Source organism: Caretta caretta, chromosome 3 (genome assembly GCF_965140235.1).
Source record: "Caretta caretta isolate rCarCar2 chromosome 3, rCarCar1.hap1, whole genome shotgun sequence".
NCBI lineage: Eukaryota > Metazoa > Chordata > Testudines > Cheloniidae > Caretta > Caretta caretta.
Genome location: NC_134208.1, coordinates 121287056 through 121308118, shown reverse-complemented (window position 1 = coordinate 121308118; position 21063 = coordinate 121287056). Strand labels below are relative to the sequence as shown.

Here is a 21063-nt window from a genome sequence, read left to right as displayed (position 1 = left end):
CCACTGTATTTTCCACTGCATGCATCCGATGAAGTGAGCTGTTATTCACAGAAGCTTACGCTCTAATAAACTTGTTAGTCTCTAAGGTGCCACAAGTACTCCTTTTCTTTTTGCAGATACAGACTAACACGGCTGCTACTCTGAAACCTAATTTAATTGGTGATTCTTCAAGACAGGTAGAAAACAAAAGTATTTTTCAGCTAGTGTTAAAATAATAAGGAAGAGTAATGTTTGTCACAAACAAAGGTTATGAAACTGTAAATGCTGTCATACCTTTTAAAAAGCTTAAACATCTTTGCTGAAAGTTACTATGTTTTACCATTAGATGTCAGTAGTACCATTGAAAGTAAAATAAATTTTACCTCTTGTTAAAAATTATTCTCTTATACACACACTCCCATCAATTCTGTTTTCCATGAGTGGCTGAGGCTGCATGCACTTTATCGTAGAATCCTAGAATATCAGGGTTGGAAGGGACCTCAGGAGGTCATCTAGTCCAACATCCCTGCTTAAAGCAGGACCAATCCCCAACTAAATCATCCCAGCCAGGGCTTTGTCAAGCCTGACCTTAAAAACCTCTGAGGAAGACTATTCCACCACCTCCCTAGGTAACGCATTCCAGTGCTTCACCACCATCTTTGTGAAAAAGTTTTTCCTAACATCCAACCTAAACCTCTCCCACTGCAACTTGAGACCATTACTCCTCGTTCTGTCTTCTGCTACCACTGAGAACAGTCTGCATCCATCCTCTTTGGAATCTACTGCCTAGCCATTCAGTCCCTAGTCTGTAGCAGTGCATGGGATTCTTCCGTTCTAAGTGCAGGACTCTGCACTTGTCCTTGTTGAACCTCATCAGATTTCTTTTGACCCAATCCTCTAATTTGTCTAGGTCCCTCTGTATCCTCTCCCTACCCTCCATCACATCTAATGCTCCTCCCAGTTTAGTGTCATCTGCAAACTTGCTGAGGGTGCAATCCTCCAGATCATTAATGAAGATACTGAACAAAACCGGCCCCAGGACCAACCCTTGGAGCACTCTGCTTGATACCGGCTGCCAACTAGACATGGAGCCATTGATCACTACCGATCGAGCCCGACGATCTAGCCAGCTTTCTATCCACCTTATAGTCCATTCATCCAGCCCATACTACTTTAACTTTCTGGCAAGAATACTGTGGGAGACCCTGTCAAAAGCTTTGCTAAAGTCAAGGAATAACACGTCCACTGCTTTCCCCTCATTCACAGAGCCAGTCACGTAGTCATAGAAGGCAAATAATTTAGCAATTGTAATTTGCAGCCTATTTCAGGATAAAATCCTTCACAGCATTGTTCCTGATTGTCATATATTTTGAGTTGCGTGACAGTTTTGCTAGAATCTCCCCAGACTTAGCTAACATTGGTTTATAAACTAGAACTAAATAGGTAAGCGATTACTTAAAGAACCATTGTCAGATTTATTAGTGTTCCCCTTAGGTATGAGGTAGTATCTTCTGAGTACCTTTTCTAATACAAAATCCTAACATTGAAATCTCAATCAAAATTGCTGCATTCCAAACCTGACCAATCAAATATGACCTGCAGAGGGACTGTGGGAGACTTAAGCCTATTACAGGGTGCATCTGGCACCCTAAGTACAATTCTGGCCCTTACATTCCTGCTGCATAAGGACCATGGCAGTCTAGCATGAAAAACAGTATTAGACGCCACATGAGCAGCGCAGATTTGGTGGGCAGAATTCTGGGAGAGAGAGCGTGCTGCACCTTGGAAAAGGATGCAGTAGTGACTATTTTTGGGTACATTTCCTGAGTTCTCAGAGAGTCTTTGTCTCTTTTTGAGAGCGTCTGCCAATGAAAAACCTTGCTTCATTCTCCTCACCCACACAGTACTGTCAGAGACTTAAAGCCACAGTCTTGTCTTGGGTTTTCTTTTTAGTTATGCAGGTGATTGGACTAGAAGACCCCTCAAGGTCCCTTCCAGTCCTACAGTTCTGTGATTCTGTACTTTCCTGTTGATTCATTCAGTGTTAAACGTACCAGGCACTGATGGCAAAAAGCACCTGCAACTGCTGCCCCACATACCTGGTACATATTGACATTCCAAGTAGAACATTGCCTCTTAAAAAAACACCTCTACATTCCACTGCATCAAAGCAGTTTAATAATTAACTATGCTGATGAAGATAGCCCCACCTTGTCAAAACTCTCTCCTCTTGTTCCTCCTTTCTGTGGTACTGTGTGCAGTAGTCGGCATGTTAGGCCCAGATCTTAAAGTGGGATCTTAAAAATTCAACACTAATGGAAAAATCGGTATTGCATATTATATATTCTAAATGAGGGCTTCCCAAAGTGTTTCATAGTGTGAAGTACCATTTCATGCAAATATTGCCTCATGGACCACTTGCTCTTCTACCATCAATGGCACAGGCTACCTTCCCTCCCATTTGGAAACATAATATTCTTATGGCAACTAGATAATTGCTTAACATGGAAAAGACATACTGGAAAGTGTTTATTGTAGTTTAGCTGTCTTTTAATTAAATTTAGAAGTTGGAAAATGAGGAGCCAACCAGCCAATTCTCCAGGACCCACCAACCACAGTTTGAGCTACTGCATGTTTGAATGCATGCTGCTTAACTGACTGCTCAATAGTTGAGAAAAACACTGATGTATGTACAGTATTGGATATTTGAGTTCAAAACCAGGACAGCAGAATCTTGAGTAGTTTTTTAAAGATTGTCTATGCTGTAAAAACCCCTTTGTTTGTTAAGCTTTAACAATCAACAGACAGTATTCCATTTTAGTCTTTTGATAGATTACCATCGTTTTATCACCTAGGGATTGGGAACTGTACCTTTAAGTGGTTTAGCTTCAGAGATAGGAAGACATAGGAAGGGGTCTGCAGAATTCCCCTTCCCTGCAGAATTCCCCCATGTTCGGTTATGCAGATACTCTTTATTCAAGGACAAGTTCCAACTGTATCTCTTTCAAGTATGTTGGGCCAAGAGTGATTCCTGGACACCATGAGTCAATAGAAATTAAAGAAAATAACCTGATATCTGCTGGGAGAGCAATACAGCAGTGCACAGACAATCCAGAAAGTTTTTGGAAAGTGTAGGGGACAATTTCCTGGTGCAAATGCTGGAGGAATCAACTGGGGAAAAGCTCTTTTTGACTTGCTGCTCACAAACAGGGAAGAATTAGTAGGGGAAGCAAAAGTGGATGGGAACCTGGGAGGCAGTGACCATGAGTTGGTCGAGTTCAAGATCCTGACAAAAGGAAGAAAGGAGAGCAGCAGAATACTGACCCTGGACTTCAGAAAAGCAGACTTTGACTCCCTCAAGGAACTGATGGGCAGGATCCTCTGGGAGAATAACATGAAGGGGAAAAGAGTCCAGGAGAGCTGGCTGTATTTTAAAGAATCCTTATTGAGGTTGCAGGAACAAACCATCCGGATGTGTAGAAAGAATAGTAAATATGGCAGGTGACCAGCTTGGCTTAACAGTGAAATCCTTGCTGATCTTAAACACAAAAAGGAAGCTTACAAGAAGTGGAAGATTGGACAAATGAGGGGGAGGAGTTTAAAAATATTGCTCAGGCATGCAGGAGTGAAATCAGGAAGGCCAAATCACAATTGGAGTTGCAGCTGGCAAGGGATGTTAAGAGTAACAAGAAGGGTTTCTACAGATATGTTAGCAACAAGAAGAAGGTCAGGGAAAGTGTGGGCCCTTTACTGAATGGGGGAGGCAATCTAGTGACAGAGGATGTGGAAAAAGCTAATGTGCTCAATGCTTTTTTGCCTCTGTCTTCACGAACAAGGTCAGCTCCCAGACTAATGCACTGGGCAGCACACTATGTGAAGGAGGTGACCAGCCCTCTGTGGAGAAATAAGTGGTTCAGGACTATTTAGAAAAGCTGGATGAGCACAAGTCCATGGGGCCGGAAGCACTGCATCCGAGGGTGCTAAAGGAGTTGGCGGATGTGATTGCAGAGCCATTGGCCATTATCTTTGAAAACTCATGGCGATTGGGGGAGGTCCCAGATGACTGAAAAAAGGCTAATGTAGTGCCCATCTTTAAAAAAAGGAAGAAGGAAGATTCTGGGAACTACAGACCAGTCAGCCTCACCTCAGTCCCTGGAAAAATCATGGAACAGGTCCTCAAGGAATCAATTTTGAAGCACTTCATGGAGAGGAAAGTGATCAGGAACAGTCAGCATGGATTCACCAAGGGCAAGTCATGCCTGACTAACCTAATTGCCTTCTATGATGAGATAACTGTGGATGAGGGGAAAGCAGTGGACGTGTTATTCCTTGACTTTAGTAAAGCTTTGTTACGATCTCCCACAGTATTCTTGCCAGCAAGTTAAAGAAGTATGGGCTGGATGAATGGACTATAAAGTGGATAGAAAACTGGCTAGATCATCGGGCTCAACAGGCGGTGATCAATGGCTTCATGTCTAGTTGGCAGCCGGTATCAAGTGGAGTGCCCTAAGGGTCCGTCCTGAGGCCGGTTTTGTTCAATATCTTCATTAATGATTTGGAGGATGGCGTGGATTGCACCCTCTGCAAGTTTGCAGATGACACTAAACTGGGAGGAGTGGTAGATACGCTGGAGGGTAGGGATAGGATACAGAGGGACCTAGACAAATTAGAGGATTGGGCCAAAAGAAATCTGATGTGGTTCAACAAGGACAAGTGCAGAGTCCTGCACTTAGAACGGAAGAATCCCATGCACTGCTACAGACTAGGGACCGAATGGCTAGGCAGCAGTTCTGCAGAATAGGACCTAGAGGTTACAGTGGACGAGAAGCTGGATATGAGTCAACAGTGTGCCCTTGTTACCAAGAAGGCTAACAGCATTTTGGGCTGTATAAGTAGGGGCATTGCCAGCAGATCGAGGGACGTGATCATTCCCCTCTGAAATGAAAACTCGCCCTTTGAAAACTCGTGGCGAACCGGGGAAGTCCCGGATGACTGGAAAAAGGCTAATGTAGTGCCAATCTTTAAAAAAGGGAAGAAGGAGGATCCTGGGAACTACAGGCCAGTCAGCCTCACTTCAGTCCCTGGAAAAATCATGGAGCAGGTCCTCAAAGAATCAATCCTGAAGCACTTACATGAGAGGAAAGTGATCAGGAACAGCCAGCATGGATTCACCAAGGGAAGGTCATGCCTGACTAATCTAATCGCCTTCTATGATGAGATTACTGGTTCTGTGGATGAAGGGAAAGCAGTGGATGTATTGTTTCTTGACTTTAGCAAAGCTTTTGACACGGTCTCCCACAGTATTCTTGTCAGCAAGTTAAGGAAGTATGGGCTGGATGAATGCACTACAAGGTGGGTAGAAAGCTGGCTAGATTGTCGGGCTCAACGGGTAGTGATCAATGGCTCCATGTCTAGTTGGCAGCCGGTATCAAGTGGTGTGCCCCAAGGGTCGGTCCTGGGGCCGGTTTTGTTCAATATCTTCATAAATGATCTGGAGGATGGTGTGGATTGCACTCTCAGCAAATTTGCGGATGATACTAAACTGGGAGGAGTGGTAGATACGCTGGAGGGGAGGGATAGGATACAGAAGGACCTAGACAAATTGGAGGATTGGGCCAAAAGAAATCTGATGAGGTTCAATAAGGATAAGTGCAGGGTCCTGCACTTAGGACGGAAGAACCCAATGCACAGCTACAGACTAGGGACCGAATGTCTAGGCAGCAGTTCTGCGGAAAAGGACCTAGGGGTGACAGTGGACGAGAAGCTGGATATGAGTCAGCAGTGTGCCCTTGTTGCCAAGAAGGCCAATGGCATTTTGGGATGTATAAGTAGGGGCATAGCGAGCAGATCGAGGGACGTGATCATTCCCCTCTATTCGACATTGGTGAGGCCTCATCTGGAGTACTGTGTCCAGTTTTGGGCCCCACACTTCAAGAAGGATGTGGATAAATTGGAGAGAGTCCAGCGAAGGGCAACAAAAATGATTAGGGGTCTGGAACATATGAGTTATGAGGAGAGGCTGAGGGAGCTGGGATTGTTTAGCCTGCAGAAGAGAAGAATGAGGGGGGATTTGATAGCTGTTTTCAACTACCTGAAAGGGGGTTCCAAAGAGGATGGCTCTAGACTGTTCTCAATGGTATCAGATGACAGAACGAGGAGTAATGGTCTCAAGTTACAGTGGGGGAGGTTTAGATTGGATATTAGGAAAAACTTTTTCACTAAGAGGGTAGTGAAACACTGGAATGCGTTACCTAGGGAGGTGGTAGAATCTCCTTCCTTAGAGGTTTTTAAGGTCAGGCTTGACAAAGCCCTGGCTGGGATGATTTAACTGGGAATTGGTCCTGCTTTGAGCAGGGGGTTGGACTAGATGACCTTCTGGGGTCCCTTCCAACCCTTATATTCTATGATTCTATGATTCTATGAACTGGGATTATTTAGTCTGCAGAAGAGAAGAATAAGGGGGGATTTGATAGCTGCTGTCAACTACCTGAAAGGGGGTTCCAAAGAGGATGGATCTATCCTGTTCTCAGTGATAGCAGATGACAGAACAAGGAGTAATGTTCTCAAGTTGCAGTGGGGGAGGTTTAGGTTGGATATTAGGGAAAACTTTTTCACAAGGAGGGTGGTGAAGCACTGGAATGCGTTACCTAGGAAGGTGGTGGAATCTCCGTCCTCAGAGTTTTTAAGGTCAGGCTTGACAAAGCCCTGGCTGGGATGATTTAGTTGGAGATTGGTCCTGCTTTGAGCAGGGGGTTGGACTAGATGACCTACTGAAGTCCCTTCCTGATATTCTATGATTCTGTTATTCTAATGGAGCATCTAAAACCTCCATCAGAGATGAAATTTGCTGAAATGTGGAAAATAATTGAAAGAAATTTAAACAGCACTTCACTCTGTATCTGCAAGCAATGGGTGCAATTGATAAGGAAGACATTCAGAAGGTAGTCTTTTTTTTCTGACAATATCAGGTTCCAATGCACTTGATGTGTTCAACAGTTTTCAATTAACTCAGGCACAGAAAGCTTACTATGAAACTGTATTACAAAAATGTGAGCTGTTTTGCACTCCACATAACAATGAAACATATGAGGAAAATTTTTCACCTGAGAATACAAAAGGAAAGTGAAACTATTAAAAAAAAGTTTTTGACTGCTCTAAGGCAGTAGTTTTCAAACTGCAGGTTGTGACTTGGCACTGGATCATGGCAGCTCTGGTCAGCATCAACTACCGGGCCATTAAGTCCCATCATTGGTGCTGCCCGGCTAAGGCAGGCTAGCCCCTACCTGTTCTGACACCACGCTGCACCCCAGAAGCGGCCAGCAGCAGGTCCAGCCTGGGGGGGGTGGGGGGGGTGCCACAGGGCTCCGCGCACTGCCCCCCCCCCCCAAGCACTGGCTCCGTGCTCCTATTGATCAGGAACTGGCTAATGGGAGCTATGGGGGGGGCAGTGCCTGCGGGTGAGAGCCACACAGAGCTGCTTGCGGTCCTCCGCCTAGGAGCCGGACCTGCTGCTGGCCATTTCCAGGGCGCAATGCGGTCCACGGTGCCAGGACAGACAGGAAGCCTGACTTAGCACTCCTGCTGCGCCACTGACCAGGAGCCACCCAAGGTAAGCCCACGCCCCAATCCCCTGCCCCAGCCCTGAGGCCACCGCCAAACCCAGAGCCCCTTCCTGCACCCCAAACACCTCATTCCTGACCCTACCCCAGAGCCTGCACCACCAACCCAGAGCCCTGACTCTCTCCTGCACCCCAACCCCCTGCCCCAGTCCTGAGCCCCACAAACCTGGATCCCCCTCTTGCACCCTAAACCACTCATCCCCGGCCCCACCCCACAGCTCTCACCCCCAAACCCTTTTCCCCAGCCCTGAGCCCCTCCTACATCTCAAACCCCTCATCCCCAACTCCGTTGGGTCACAGGCATCAACAATTCTCTTCAACTGGGTCGCCAGAAAAAAAGTTTTAAAACCACTGCTCTAAGAGTTTATCTACATAGCACAAGATGTGCAAAGGCAAGCCTATCCTAGCTAGCTTGAATCTAACTAGTACAGGTAGCATTAGCAGTGACAACAGACCAGTGCGAGCTTCAGAGCAGGCCAACAAGCCAAGTATGTACTAAGGCTCTGTGCCAGGCTTGTGCTCTCTACCCTGAAGCTTGCACTGCACTGTCTTCATTGCTACTGTTATTCACAGCAGCTAGATTCAGCCCATCTTGGGTGGGCTAGTCTTTGCACAGCTTTTGCTGTGTAGACATATCCTAAGTCTGAAGAGCCAATATTGCAATTCTGTCCCCAATAAGAGACCAGATTGAGATTGGAATCTGGAACAAAAATCTCAGAGAGAGACTACTGGGAGAAGCAGAATTAACCCTTGACAAGGCCATTAGAATTTGCCAAGCAACATAAGTCACCCAGTCCAGAATGAACCTTATGGAGGATGTACAGTGCTCTGACAATGTAGACATGATAGAGAATCCAAAATACCACAAAAAAAAGAGACCTGAGGCAAAAAGTCACATAGAGCTGAAAGTCAGAATCCTGCAAAAACAATAGCACATGGAGCAACACATGTTGTAACAAACAGCACAAGCCGGGACAATGCTCAGCATATGGGAAAAGATGCAAGAATTGCAGTTGGCTTCAGCACTTTGCAAGAGTTTGCAAGCACCAGATGGCTGATACCAAGTACTTTTCTCTGCTGATGTGTCAGCAGGGTTTTGGCAGTGCCCTTAGAAAAACAGAGTACACATTTGTCCTCATTCAGCACTTCCTCTGGGAGCCACTATTTCCGCATACTGCCATTTGGGTTGTGTTCAGCACGCAAGGTAGATACAAGATGGAAGATACAAGATGTTTACAGTAGAAGAGTATGACCAAAGGGCTCCAGGCAGTTCTAGGAAGAGCCAGAGCTGCCGGGCTAATGCTAAAACAAACAAAAATGTAAACTCCATATTATGGAAATAGCATACCTGAAAGATACATTAACACAGCAACATGTATAGGTAGATCACAGTAATGTTGAGTGAGGCCATTACCAACACATCTGTCCCAACAGAACAGGAAAGGGTACAAAGATTCCTTGGAATGGAGTACTATGTAGGGAAATTTTTGCCTCATATAACTACTCAAACCAGCAACCTGGAAGTGCTACTGTGCAAAGATGTCCAATGGACATGGAATGAAATTTTAATAGTGAGTTTGAGAAACTGAAGGAGTTAATTAAAGATGACTCAGTCAGGAGATATTATGACAGTAAGCACAAGACTAAGTTGTCCATCGGTGCCTCCAGAAAGGGTAGTGGCACAGTCCTCTTATAACAGTGTAGTCAACTGGAGATGAGTGGCTTATGCATCATACATGCTAACAAAAACGGAGTGTCAGTATACTCATATAAAGAAAGAGGCTTTGCCTTTAGTACTTTGTTGTAAAAAGTTTCGGGTCCTTATTTTTAGTTGAAATTAACCATAAATGATTTATTACTATTGCCAAAATGGAGCTGGCAAACACCCTCTCCTACCCCCAAGAATACAGAGATTATATTTTCAATTACAAATGTATGATTTGCAAATTGACTAGAAAGGGTAAAGATAAAAGGGGGAAACACTGGGGTGACATCATTGTAGGGGTTTACTATAGACTACCAAATCAGAAAGAAGAGGTGGATGAGCCATTTTTAGAACAAACAACAGAAATATCCAAAACACAAGATCTTGTAGTAATGCAGGAATTTAAATACCCAGACATCTGTTGGAAAAGTAATACAGTAAAGCACAAAATTCCAGTAAGTCCTTGAAATTCAGGACAACTTTTGTTTCAGAAAGTGGAGGAATAACAAGGAGGACAGCCATTTTAGATTTGATCGTGAGTGACCAACAGGAAGGAATTGGTTGTGAATCTGAAGGTGTAAGGCAGTTTGGATGAAAGTGACCATGAAATCATAGATGTTATGATTCTAAGGTCAGGAAGGAGTGAGAGCAGCAGAATAAGGATAACTGATTTCAGAAAAGCAGATTTTAATGAACTTAGAGAACTGGACTGTAAGCTCCCATGGGAATTAAAATCTAAGGAATAAAGGAGTTCAGGAGAGCTGGTAGTTTCTCAAGGAGACAATATTACATGCACAACTGTAAACTATCCCAATGCGAAGGAAAGATCAGAAGAATAGTAAGATGCCAATATGCTCCATCAGGAGCTTTTTAATGACCTGAAAAATGAAAAGGAATCCTCAAAAAAAAAAAAAAAAAAAAAAAAAAAAAAAAAGGTCCTTAACAATTTGTCCATATTTCCTATCTTTTAAAAAGAGAAACAGAGGACACAGAGAAGTATAGACCTATCAGCCTAACTTTGATACTTGGAAAGTGTGATGTTATTGAATTGAACTGGGACCATATAGAACATTGTTGCAACAAAGGTACTGTAGTGGCACCAATCTTGTATAAAGGGGATCAAATAAGGTGTCTCAGACAAGGTTATGGTTCGCTGGTTATGATTATTCTATGTGTATCATTTTTGTAGTTAAAGTTATGAATATTGGCTCTATACTGTCTGTAGTTCAAACTTGTGCTATGCTTCTGGGTGACACCCCAGACAAGTTGGTGTCAGCTCTGCCTAGCCTGCTTGATGGCCCATTAAGGACCATCAGCTATACAATTTCAGAGTAGCAGCCGTGTTAGTCTGTATCTGCAAAAAGAAAAGGAGTACTTGTGGCACCTTAGAGACTAACAAATTTATTTGAGCATAAGCTTTCGTGAGCTACAATTGACCCATTGAGAGAAGGGAGACGTGCCTTGGGACTCAACAAGGCATGCAGGGACATGCCTATGGACAGAACTCTGAGGTTTTTCCATGCCATGTGATGGACAGCTTGTCTTTGGAACAAAGAAAGACCACCTGGCAACAGAATATAAAAAGCTGCTGCAGCTCCTCCATCTTGTCTTCAATCCTGCTTCATACCTCTGGAGGGACTTTGCTACACTGAAGCTTTGAACCAAGGACTGAAAGACCCATCCCAGCTGCGGATATACTCCAGAGACTTGATTTGAACCTGCAGTTTATTCTACCACTGCTGCAAGCCTGATCCAAGAACTTTGCCATTACTGTATGTAATTGATTCCATTTAACCAATTCTAGCTCTCATCTGCATCTTTTTCCTTTTATGAATAAACCTTTAGATTTTAGATTCTAAAGGATTGGCAACAGCGTGATTTGTAGGTAAGATCTAACTTGTTTATTGACCTGGGTCTGGGGCTTGGTCCTTTGGGATCGAGAGAACATTTTTTCTTTTACTGGGGTACTGGTTTTCATAACCATTTGTTCCCATAACCAGTGGCACTGGTGGTGATACTGGGAAACTGGAGTGTCTAAGGGAATTGCTTGTGTGACTTTTATGGTTAACCAGTGGGGTAAAACTAAAGTCTTCTCTGTTTGGCTGGTTTGGTTTGCCTTGGTGTGCATAGAAGCCCCAGCCTTGGGCTGTAACTGCCCTGCTCTAAGCAATTTGTCCTGAATTGGCACTCTCAGTTGGGTCCCGCCAGAACCAGCATCGTTACAGTAAGCTACTGAATAAATGATTAAACCATCAGTTTGTAAGCACCGAAAGGATAATAGGTTTATAAATAATAGCCAGCATGGATCTGGGGATGATAGTGGATCATAAATTGAATATGAGCCAACAATGTGATGCAATTGGGAAAAAGGCTAATATTATTCTGGGGTGTATTAACAGAAATGTCACATGTAAGACATGGGAGATAACTGTCCTGCTCTACTCAGCACTGGTGAGGCCTCAGCTGGAGTGCTGTGTCCAATTCTAGATGTCACACTTTAGGAAATATATGGATAACTTGGAGAGAGGCCAGAGGAGAGCAACAAAAATTATAAAATTATTAGAAAAACTGACCTATGAAGAAAGGTTAAAAAAAACCTGGCATCTTTAGTCTTGAGAAAAGAAGACTGAGGGGGGGACAGCATGCTAACAGCATGTTAAGTGCTGTTATAAAGAGTCTAGGTTTACTTGGTTCTGCCTCAGTGCAAGGAGCTGGATTTGAAGGCCTCTTGAGTTCCCTTTCAGCCCGACATTTCTGTGAAACCTGGGAGAGATTTGGGGGTTGCAGACATACCCTCTAGAGCATTTGACAAAAATACAGTGGAGCAAAGTCCAGAGCTAGACACTGTTCATCTCAGTTTGATTTAAAAGAAAGAAAAAAAGAAACAAGAAACACTGTTCAGTCTCAGACAAAATGTGGACTGTGATTGCCAGAGCAACAGCTCAACCGTGTGGCCAGGACAGCATGTTCCCAGCCCCTGTCACCAATTCATGGGGGAGCACTCAGTCCTAGATGGGATTTTGTTTAAAGATACCAGGATGGTGGTTCCTAAGGTGTTAGAAAAAAAATATTTTTAAAAGGATACATGAAGGTCATTTAGGGACTGAAAAATCTAAGAAGACCTAGAGACATTTTATAGTAGCCTCAAATGAACAGCAGCATTGAGGAAACTGTCAAGGCTTGTTCCATATACGAGAAATACAGGCCACACCAAGCAAGTGAACCCCCATGTAAATGGCATAGGAAAAAATGCCCCATGGGAGCAAAGTAGTCATAGATATACGTTTATGTTGGTTGGAAAAAATAATTTATTTGTTTTAAACTTACTCTAATTTCATTGAGATTGTTTTACTATTATGATTATTATTTATTATCTGTATTATTGTAGCACCTAGTACTAGAAGATACTACAGCTAAACAGGTGATTGTACACGTCAAATCTGTTTTTGCTAGGCATAGTATTTCTGACATAATAATGTCAGACAGTGGACCACAGCTTACTGGGCATAGGTTTAAGCAGTTTACAGTACAGTTTGGGTTAGACATGTAATCAGTAGTCCCCATTATCCCCAATCCAACAGGTTGGTGGAAAGTGGTGTTAAAATCATAAATAGCAACTGAAAAAGGCTGCAGAGTCAGACTCTGATCGGTACTTAGCACTGTTAAGTTGCAGGATGGCAGCAATAAAATATGGTTTGTTAGCTGTAGAAATATTGTTTATCAGAAACTGAGAACTTGACTCCCTGTAATGGTAGAAGCTGATGTCAGAGGAAGTGGGGACTTGCAGAAGTATGAAGAGACAGATAACGCTAAACATAAAAACGCAACCTGGTTTGGGGGTCTGGGAACTGCCACCACTTCCTGAAAATGATGTCGTGTTCATCTGTGATGGAGATCAGTGACAGTGGTGTCACGTGAGGTTGCCCCACAGTCTTAATGTTTGTCACACGAGACAGACACATGCTGAGGAGTAGGCAACACCTTTTCCAATTTCCAGAAGGGAGGGACATATGAAGCAGGGAGTTGAAATAATACAACAGGTTGAGACAGCCAAACCCTAGGACATCACACTATCAGAACAAATTACCATCTCCTGTCAACAGTAGTACTGATATTTCCAGGGAGATTTCCACAAGTCCAAGGAACAGTGCAAGGCACCTCAGAGATTAATTGAACATTGTTAATAAGTTTTGTTAGCAGGTGGGGGCTATACATTTTGGAATTGTGTGTTGTATCACATTAAGTGTTGTTATAATTAAGTTTGACTGGGAAAGGAAGATGTGATTTGAGGACTGTATCTTTTAGTGGCATAGCTTCACAGACAGGAAGTTCTGGCTGCAGAAGCCATGTTCTTTTATGCAGAGGCAGTGGAACTGGTCAGTGAATTGAGTATTTCTTTCAAGCCCTTTGGGCCCAAAGTGATTCCTGAACGCTACAGGCCACTGACTTCAATGTGGCAAGGATTTCTCCCCTGGTTTCTATTACTGGTTTTGATACTGCCTTCCTCAGTGACCCTGAATAAGTCATTCTCTGTGTGTTTCTCTATGTTTAAAAAATGGTGTCATTTCCTAACTTCTTGGGATTGTTGAGGCTTGGTTCATTAAAATGTATAAATTATTTTTAGATCCTTTGGTGGAACATTATATGTCAGTGCAAAGTATAATTTATTATTAAATGTGATTTTTATGTCTTTACAGGGGGCTTACTATAGCTAAGAAGATTGCTCTTGATCATTTGTGAAAAGAAGATTCAATTTGTTTAGGAAATCGTCCCAAAAAGGGAGCAATAAACTGAAGATTTTTATTTTTGCAAATTTTTAACAGGCTTTATGCTTTATTTCATATCAAATTTACTTAAAGAAAGAGTGGCTGCATGATTATATGTGTAAATAGTGTTTAGTATTAATCCTTTTCACACTTGGATTACTATACAAAGAGTTTCAGAGTAGCAGCCGTTTTAGTCTGTATTTGCAAAAAGAAAAGGAGTACTTGTGGCACCTTAGAGACTAACCAATTTATCTGAGCATAAGCTTTTGTGAACTACAGCTCACTTCATCGGATGCTCACTTCATGGAAGTGGAAAGTACAGTGAAGAGATATTATATATATATATATACACACACAGACCATGAAAAAATATACATTGTATATACAAAGAGTTAATGAATTCACTATATGCATTGCAGTAATATAGGAATATTGGCTTAAGAAGGTTCTATAGTACCCTTTTTGTTAAGAAATCCAAATCAAGTATCCATTGCAGATATATTACATTTTATCCTTGAAGTCCATTCTGCATTTGCTCTGTTACTTAATAAAATCCTGGAGTGTGTACATGCATATGAAGAAAATAAAGCAAGTTCACTCAACTCTAAAAAGATGTATTGCCAACTTCCGTTGAAATGAATGGCATTTTTAAAAAAGAAATGTAACTGAGTGTGCTTGTTTATGGTGTTGCAAAACTAACAAATTATCGGTAAAGTTAGCCTCAGATGTTTCTCTACCCAACTGCGCTTGGCTTTTTCCCCTTTAATGAGGGTTGAAAATAATTTTGGAAAGTTACTAAAAAATTGCAATCTATCCATTTTTCCTAGAAGGTCAGTTATATGATACAGTGACATTTCTGCTTAATTAGTGTTTGTGAATACAGTGCAAGCTTGTAATCATATTTATACTTTTCAGATTGTATTAGTGAAAAAAAAGTCATGATGATAATATGTTGCAAAAATTCTCCCACGATAAAACTTCCACAGTGCAATATAACAGGAGTGTCCATTCTCTTTGATCCTGAAGTATGAGTGATAAGTGTTCTGTTATCAACGGCTAATAGTTCAGTTAGTGCCCAATGTTTAAGATAAACCAGATTCCATCCTATTTAAATGCAGTACTAGTTTAAAGATAACCACAGAATGAATCCTATGAAAGTTCACATAATGAAAAAATCTCAGTATCTGTATATGCTATATTTAAAGTAAAAAAAAAAAAATTTTATAGCATCCATTTCTGATTCTCTTCTTTTGAGTGGCTGTAGCGTGGAAGAGGAACATAATTTGTCCAGCCAGCCAGCCAGCTTTCCCTGTTTGAATGAAAATGTTCTAAGTTAACACTTTCTAGGAAGAACACTGACATTTATGTAAAAACTTGCTTTCCACAAACACGTGTCAATAAAATATCATTGAACTTTAATACAACAGATGCATGATTATGACTGAAATAAATTCATCTGAACGTTTAAATGAATAGGATTAACACTATTTCCCCAGATCGACTGACCACACACTTTCTGGACTTCATGATCTATATTATGCATCTTTAATTGACTGATTAGGCATTAGACAAATTGTACTACATTTCCTTTCCTCTGCCCTAAACATAAAATAACCAATAATCTTGGAAATATGCAGAAGGGGACAGTTAAGAAGTAGCCTGGTGTATTTGGGTGGAGTAGTTTGGTAAAGGCCATTCTGGAAGGTTGGCATACCTGGGTGGGAAAAGAGTTAGTTTACTTGTAGTATATGATGTACAATAGTTGTGGTAGTGATAGGTGGAGAAGAAGATATATGCTGTTAGGCGACTTAACTTGTAATTTTCTTGGGTTTGTGTCAGGCATAGTAGATGTGGGGCAACCTTAACTAATGCACAAGAGAGATTTTGTGTATGAATATACTGTAGATTAGGCTGGTAGCATCACATATTACTAAGGTTGTCTGACACTTCCCATGCTAAGACCCTGTTTTCAGTTGCTTATATCTTTGCCAGACTTGAACTGTTCAGGCTGAAATTCTACATGTCATGTCTGCCTCAGGCTCCCTTTTTGTTCCCTTTTTCTTTTTTTTTAAATTTTCAGCCAAAACGGTTCAGCTACGTCTGAGAATGAGGCTACTGAAATAGATATGGTTTTGTCCATATTAAAAATGGTGACAACTTTTTATTTTAGAAACTCTAGTATCCCCATACTTTGAAGCAAGGCCTTGAAATTTGGCAGGGGGTGGCCTTTGTGTCAGGGATGGATCTTTCTCTGTTCCTGTGAAAGTCTGTTCCTATAAAAGTCTGCCCAAATTTGGCCAAGTTATAAGCCTATGAAAAACAACAGTTTGCACATGCTCAGGAACGTGCTACAGCTTGGCAACTAAAAACACCAAAGATTTGGTCATCACTGAGCATGATACAGCCCAGAGCTGAGCTGAACTTTCCCTGCAATTGGAGCCCTAGGCTGGATCCAGGCACTGGAATTGAGAGCACAGATTCTCTCTCTACTGTGTTCTTCCTGCTGGGCCCAAGCAACACAGTGAAGGAAGCTGCCTGATTTGAGCACAGAGGACAAAACAGCCAGACCTTGGGTTGTCGAGAGAATAGATTGGGACAAGGAGTCCTGAAGAGGGGAAAAAGATGATAAAGTCATATCATGTGATGATGATATCACCCTTTTTCATTCCATTTCCATCTGACGAGGATGTTAAATAGTAGCTACTAGAGTCAGACATTTTTAAATCAGCAGGTCCATATAACTTGCATCCAAGAGTTTTAAAAGAGCTGGCTAAGGAGCTCACTGGACCATTAATGTTGATTTTCAATAAATCTTGGAACACTGTGGAAGTTCCAGAAGACTATAAGAAAGCTAATGGTGTGCCAGTATTTAAAAGGGGTGAATGGAATCACCTGGGTAATTATAGCCCTGTCAGTCTGACATTGCTCCTGGCAAGATAACGAAGTGGCTGATACAGCACCTGATTAATATAGAATTAAAGGAGGGAAATATAGTTAATGCAAACAATGTGGGTTAGTGGCAAATAGATCCTATCAAATTAACTTAATATCTTTATTTGATGAGATAACAAGTTTGGTTATAAAGGTAATAGTGTTGATATAATACACTTGGCCTTCTGTAAGGCCTTTGACTTGGTATCACATGACATCTTGATTAAAAAACTAGAACGATATAAAATTAATATGGCACACATTCAGTGGATTTAAATGATAGGTCTAAAAATGTGATTGTAAACGGGGAAATATCATTGAGTGTGTTTCTAATGGATCCCACAGGGATTGGTTCTTGGCCTCACGCTATTGAACATTTTTATTAGGGACCTGGAAAAAAAAACTTCAAATTATCTCTGATAAAGATTGCAGATGATACAAAAATTGGGGGAGTGGTAAATAATGAAGAGGACAGGTCACTGAGTCAGAGTGATCTGGATCACTCGGTAAGCAGTGCCCCAACAAACAATATGCATTTTAATATGGGTTATATGTAAATGTACACATTAGGAACAAAGAATGTAGGCCTTACTTACAGGCCAAGGGACTCTAGCCTAGGAAGCAGTGACTCTGAAAAAGATTTGGGGGTCATGATGGACAATCAGCTGAACATGAGCTCCCAGTGTCACACTCTGGCCAAAAGAGCTAATCCAATCCTGGGATGTATAAATAGGGGTATCTTGAGTAGGAATAGAGGTTATTTTACCTCTATATTTGGCACTAGAGCAACTGCTGCTGGACTACTGTGTCCAGTTCAGGTACCCACAATTCAAGAAGGATGTTGAAAAAATTGGAGAGGCTTCAGTGTAGAGTTATGATAATGATTAAAGAATTAGGGGGGAAAAGCCTATAGTGATAGGCTCAAGGAGTTCAGTCTATTTAGCTTAACAAAAAATGGTGAAGGGGTGACCTGATTACAGTCTGTAAGTACCTACATGGGGAACAGATATTCAATAATGGTCGCTTCAATTTAGTAGAGACAGGTATAACACAATCCAATAGCTGGAAGCTGAAGCTAGACGAACTCAGACTAGAAAGAAGGCAAAAAAATTTAACAGCGAGGAAATTAACCATTGGAGCAATTTACCAAGGGTCATGGTGGATTCTTCATCATTGGCAATTTTTAAGTTTTTCAAAAAGCTATGCTCTAAGAATTATTTTGGGGATGTTCTATGGCCTGTTTTCTCAGGAGATCAGACTATATCAGTGGTCTTAAACCTTTTCTTCACTGTGCAGACCCCAAAAAATTTCAAATGGCGATGCAGACCCCTTTGGAAATCTTAGACATAGTCTGTAGACCCCCGCCCCCAGGGGTTTGCGGACCGTAAATTGAGAACCACTGTTCTCTAGAAATGACAGTCTTTCACAGACCCCCCAAGACATAGTCTGTGGACCCCCCAGAGGTCTGTGGACCACAGGTTGAAAACCACTGAACTATATGATCACAGTGGTCCTTTCTGGCCTTAGAATCTGTGTACAGTTACTGTTTATTCAACAAAATGTCTAGCTCCTTATCCCACTGTGCATGGCTCATTCCAATAACTTCTTAAAACTTACTTTTTCAAAGAGGTCCACAAATGCTGACCCATGTCAGTAAAATGCTGCTGTCTTTCCCCCAAAGCTGTTAAGTGGCACCATCGGCCATGTTTCCCAGTCCACTTTTGTTGTTGTTCAATCACTGACTATTTAAAATTCTGCCACTCTTACACATGCCAAGCAGCATCACAGGCCCAGATTCCACAAGATTATCTGCATGGGCAGACCTGACCCCAAATAGGACCCACAGAGATCAGCTTGTACGCTTGTGGCCTTATTGCATGAGTGGTCCTATTTAAATGAATGGGACTACTTGTGGAGCAAGGAACTAGCTTGGGTGGCAAAATAGGCTCTTAAGGCACGATCCTAAGCCTGCCAAAGTCAGTGGAAACTTTTCTATTGACTTCATGAACTTTGGATCAGGTCCCTAGATTGCAAACTCCTTGGAGCAGGGACCACAGTTTCCCTGATCTTGTGTAGGGCCAAGTATGATGTCATCAGTTAAATAATAATAATCAAAATATATAATAAGTGTAACCCATCTGCCCGTCAGAGTTGGCAGCAACAAGGGCCGGGTTCAGTATCTAGGGGTTCCATTCCAATAACACAATGCAAAAGTGGCTCGAGCCCCCACCCAGTGACCTGGGACAATATATACTACCCCCCCGGGCGCCTCCAAGAGGCAATACTTCCCCTCTCCTAAGCACAGAGTCTGAGTGTAGCAAAAGCCTTTTAATAACATAGATAAACAATGTGGCATTATGTTGGGGAAACACCACCAACAGGATTCATAACAAAACCCATGAGCAAAAACCCACCCCAAGTAAATTGGGGCATGTCCTTTCCCTTTGGTTCTTGAGTCCAGCAACCCAAAATCATCCAAAGTCCCCAAAGTCCAACAACTCAAAAGTCTCTGTCCCTGGTCAGGGCAGCCCCAGAGTTCAAAAGTTTATCTGCAGAGTTTTACCTCCCAACCTGGGTGGAGATGGGGGGGGGCGCTAAGGGGCACCTTATGTGGTCCAAAGCTGGTTGCCCCACCTCTACATGGGGCTCCGCTCTGCCAGCCGCCCCAATGAGCTGCTCCAGGCATCTGACAAACTGCTCTGCTCCACCAGCCACTCTGCTCTGCCAGCCATCCCGCAAACTGCTCTGCTCCGCCAGCCGTCCCACAAACTGCTCCACCATATATCTTCAGGCTCTCCCACTACTTAACACAACACTCAGTGATTTCAGCTCTTAGTAAGTTTAGCTCTTTTGTGATTTCAGCTTGTAGTAGGGGAGCCTCAGTGCTGGTGCACCATTAGCCCAAAGTGAATTCAGCTCAGCAGCCTGTAACTAGACTCCTAATGGAATCAAAATTAGCTCTGATATTCTACAGTGAAGAAAGGAAAAAGTGCAATTAGCATCTAAGGCCCTCACCAGGAGGCCCATATCACCCAGTATTAATACCTGTCCCTAGCCTTTTTCTCTCTCCACTGGGTTTTGGAACCCATAACCCTTGCCTAGCGAGTGCTGCTTAGTTGATGGTGAGTCCCTCCATCATAAAAAAAGGCCAAGTACCGTTCCACTGTCCTTGATACACATAATCAGGATAATAACAGTTTATACCTACCGCAATAGCAGAGAAACTGCGGCTCCTACAGCAGCCAAAGTGACCATCTAGGCAGGGTGGGTGTGCCTATGCAAATGAGATCAGTCTCTGAAGTTCTTTTCCACAACCCACCATGACTCGCCACCAGATGTCAGGGTAGAGCTCATCCTGACTCTGCTTATATAAGCACTTAACTTAGCAGGACAGATACTCCTAGTTGTATCATGTCAAGTGCCTCAAAAGCTGTTGATTTTGGACCTGATGGAATTAGGGGGTCCGATCTCAGAACTAGGGGTTGGTGCCAGTATACATTTTTTGTGAAATGCTGCAAGGGAAATATTTTGGATCTTAGTATTTTACTAACATGAGAACAGTACATTCCTAAAACAACTTACGGTGTGTGAGCGCTTCTATTTCCTTGATGAGGCATCTAAAAGGAAAGTCCTACAAAGCAGCACAAACATGGAAAGTGCTCTTAAATCAGTATCTAGGAAATGCAGTAAGAGCAGGGCCGGCTCTACCTTTTTTGCTGCCCCAGGCACCGGCTTCCTAAGCTGGTGCCTAGAGCCGGCCCTGAGTAAGAGGAACACTGGGCAACCCAAGCTAAAATAGAAACCAGGAGTTTTCTTCTCCTTGCCTACTATAAACCTTAGCTCAGCTGAGGAGAAATGAGCTGAACACAAGATATATGTCTACAGATATATTTGTACGTTTAAGCAATTGTACAAGAACAGTTCACCCTTATGAAAATATTACTTCTGCAATGATGCCAAAGTCACTGTTTGCATGGTTATCTGCAACATAAGTAGCAGTTTCATAAGATAATTTTGCCTAATTTCTACAAATATTTTACCAATTTCATTTTGGAGTCAGCAT

The 21063-nt window shown here is 42.4% G+C and overlaps 1 protein-coding gene across 3 annotated transcripts in view; it reads left to right on the top strand.

The window, feature by feature from the left end:
* The window catches only part of RSPH3 (radial spoke head 3), a 36325-nt gene extending 20830 nt beyond the window's left edge, over positions 1 to 15495 (top strand). The window contains exons 1-2 of one of the 3 annotated variants that reach the window (XR_012667703.1): positions 1001 to 11075; positions 14001 to 15495. The gene's annotated coding sequence lies outside the window, so the exon portion shown is untranslated. Of the gene's footprint in view, positions 1 to 1000; positions 12442 to 14000 lie in introns of those variants that run through there. The other 2 variants (XM_048844122.2, XM_048844123.2) reach the window with 2 other exon arrangements.
* The last annotated feature ends 5568 nt before the right edge of the window (positions 15496 to 21063 follow it).